Consider the following 3,729-nt stretch of genomic DNA (forward strand, 5'->3'; position numbering starts at 1 on the left):
CTCAATCCACTTCTTCTGCTTTGTTTCAGGTAATCCGTTCGCTGTTTCGCTTCGAGTAGTTCCGATTACTAACTGAGTGCGTGCCATATCTACAACGCTTTTATAGCCGATACCAAATCCTTAGAATTATCGCGAACATTCCTCACAAGTCGAGTACTTTCGATGTGTGTTTCCGCTATCTGACAATAGATGGCGTTCTAGATGTTACTAGATCCTTCGATATTCGTTCGGCTATTCGGCGATAGATGGCGTTACTCTTACCGGCGTAACAGTATTATATTTGAATATCAGTCAAATGGGTCGTTTGGTGGGGTGTTCGCTGTGAGCGAACAACTGAGCCGTATTTTCTGTGACAGAAGGATAAACAAATCAATCAAAGCAGGGACTGTTGACAGCGGCGTGCGCTAACGACGCGTCGTCTAGCCTTGAGGCTGCGCCCTTGCTACTGTTTGTTTAGATTTTGTACAAGTTTACATAATACTCGCTCGATATGTGGCGTGCAAACAGCAGGTAACTTGTGGTCTGGACTTGCACAAACAACATGTAACAAATAAGATTATATATTAGGGTGATTATACAAAAATTGGGTAACTCAATGTCATCAGCCAATATATACAAAGTCTTATTATATTTTATTGAAATACCAATTTATTTTAAAACAACGAAACGTCCTTTATTTGGTCACCCAATTTCACTTCTTTATTTTAAATACAAGTTAGTAAAAAAACCAAATTAATACTTAAAACGTCAGTCCTTTGGCATGTCACAATCCCGAAAACTAACAATCAAGTGACTATCCATTAAACATTATCATTGATTTAAGAAAACTTACTAATTTACTACAATCTGTGATGTACATAGTATTATAGACTACAACTTTCATAATGCAATGTTCTGCATTTTATTTAAAAAAAAAAGAAACTTTGTGTTCGTTTCATTCGTCAGTCCGTTGTGTGTTCTCTAAAATTTGAAAATCTCGCCAAATATCACCGAGTCAAGGTCAAATCCCTGTTTAAGCTTCAATGTTGATAATGAAGTTAGTGTCGGACTGCACAATTTGACGGTCGCCATAACTGTATCAGTGCTTGGGTTGTGTTTGTCGTCTACACACGTGCGAAGCCAGTCAAAACTTCAGTCCTGTGGTGAGTCGTTATTTTCTTGTTAATGTGAGGTTTATTTTCATTTATACATAGTTAACTATGATTTATTAAAATGTAGTTTGTTGATATTCGAAATTACCAAAAAAAACATTAGTTCTGATTATAACCTCCAATTATGCCTTTTTCGTCAGTCCGTTGGCGTCAGTCCTTTGTTAGGTATCGCGTTAGAGGACTGACGTGTCTCCATAGTACTATTTTTTTATGTTGTTTTAGAGCGCATTTATCTTAATTGCTACCATGTATAAGCATTTCTATTTTATATTTCAGTTTAAAACATCATGCGGCACGCTAAAAGACTAGGGAAGAAATATTTAAAAAAAAGAGAGAAGCCGGAAAGGCTCGCTTGGCCAGAATTAAAAGTGATCCTATTAAATTAACGGAATCCAAAAACAAAAAAAAATTCAGTACTTAAGGAAAAAAGAGAAAGGACACAGAAAAAATTTTAAAGACATGAAACCACGAGAGCAACGAATAACTAGAAAAATATTGGAAAAAATATTCATATAATTACAGGCAAAGAAAACAGCTATTGAAACCAACCACTAATAATTTTATATGACAGAATACTCCTCCACCAACTGACGACGAAATACGACCCATAGTTAATCAAGCAATCAGACCTGTTATTAACGAAGACCAAAGAGCAAAAGAAGCCAAAAGGAGAAGTGAAAGACAGAGAAAATCTTGAAACAGGGAAATAAAAAAGATGGAGGCTATAGTTTCAAAGCTTATAGCTAAACTAAATACTCAGCGTCAAAAATGTACGAGTCAAAAAACAGCTAAATTACTATTACTAAAAAAGTAATAAAATCTGTTAAAAAAACGCCAAAGACCGGAATTGAAGACATGAGAGACAAATATTTCATAAATAAAACAAAATATCATTATACAGCGGTCTGCTCTTCGGTTGATGATGAAGACGGTGAAGTAAGAGTAACTTTTCTCAAAATTTGTAATCACAATGGCACTCTGTTCAAAATGGATGAAAAAGATGTATCAGATGTTCCCGTGGATCAAATAATAATAAAATAATAAAAAATACCCGTACCAAACCTCATTACAAAAGGGATGAGGGTTTTTTACCAATTTAAGGAATAAAATGATGTTTTCGAAAATATACATGTTTCCATTGTTTGTTGATTACTTGAAATTTTAAGTAAAAGTAGTAAAAGCTAAGTGAATAACGTTACGTTAAATGTCAAAAGGCTGTATTGAAAATTGAAATAGTATTTTCTCCCAGTATTACATATAATATTAATAATTATTTTAAATTCTTACTAAGTGATTATAATACTTAAAAGACATGTGCCATTATTATTAAAAATAAGAGATTTGTACTAATTTTTATTAAATTTCATTATAATTCTTACAAAATTGTGTATTTTATCAGTACTATGTTAGCCTCGTCAGTCCCCTGGCAGTCAAATTCAGAAAATTTTAAATATCTCACAATCTATTTAAAAAAGTGACTGGCCCGATTTGGAAGAAGATAATCATTAGATTAGCCATCATATACACCCGAATTTGTAATAATTTGATTTAATAACTATAGTAAACAAAATATCCTCAATAGTTACCCAACTTTTGTATAATCACCCATTATGGACAATAAGACTAATAATACTATTAAAATGTAAACGAATGCAAAGACAATATTTTTTATTTAATATTTTTAATATAATATAATAATATAAAATATATATTAAATAATATTTATTTATTTAACATAGTTACGTTTTTAAATAAATATAATGTTATACTGTGCTTAAAAGCGTAAAGCTTTTAGAGTTCCGAATACGTTCAGCAGAGGCGAATTTTCCCCTTGAAGAAAGTAGATGTCTCAATCGACAGCTGGCCACAACGTCTCAAGGATTCTACTAAGGACAGTGGAAGTCAATTTGAATGAACTCCATATTCATAAAGTGTTTTATTATGAACGCAAATTGCAGTATTAAATGTTTAAGCACGAGATACCAAAACAATGTTTTCCTAGTAACAATATTTATAGCAAGGCTAAGTATAGTTTTTTAATATTTTCAATTGCGCACTCTTGTTCTTTACATAGGGCTCATTTTATTGCACATCATTAAACAAACAGATAATAGTATCTAGATCGCTGGGTCGTGCGACGCGGACGCGTTTGGATCGCGACGGTCGCACGTATGTACAGGCGCGTGCGTGGCGTCGTGGCGTCATGGCGTAGTGTGTGCACTCAAGGAAGGCGCATGTTCCGTTATAAGTTTTCGTGCGCACTACCCATTAACATCAGTAGAGACTCCGCACTAACTCTAGCGACGTCCATCTTGCGCTTACACTTCAACCGCTTATACCGTCATCCTATTGTTCAAACAAAGAGGATTAATTAACAGATTAAGCATTATTAAAAACTTCGCTGTTCCTTCTTCCAACGAAGAGCACCAAGCTAAGAAAGAAATCATAAATATTCAAGCACTACCGATCTGACAGCCAGTAACGATATGGTACACGCACTCGATAATTAACCCCCTAAATAATTCGTAAATAAAATGACTGATTACCAAAGACATTCTCAGTTTTCGGTATAAAATCT

General features: G+C 33.9%; 1 long non-coding RNA gene across 1 annotated transcript; it reads left to right on the top strand.

Annotated features, from left to right (window-relative positions):
- Nucleotides 1–605: 605 nt before the first annotated feature.
- LOC105841760 (uncharacterized) lies at nucleotides 606–2,534 on the top strand. Its single transcript, XR_001139715.4, has 2 exons — nucleotides 606–1,142; nucleotides 1,428–2,534. It is a non-coding gene; the product is annotated as an uncharacterized LOC105841760 (long non-coding RNA).
- Nucleotides 2,535–3,729: the final 1,195 nt, after the last annotated feature.

The sequence above is a fragment of the Bombyx mori genome, chromosome 11 (genome assembly GCF_030269925.1).
Source record: "Bombyx mori chromosome 11, ASM3026992v2".
NCBI classification, from domain to species: Eukaryota; Metazoa; Arthropoda; class Insecta; order Lepidoptera; family Bombycidae; genus Bombyx; species Bombyx mori.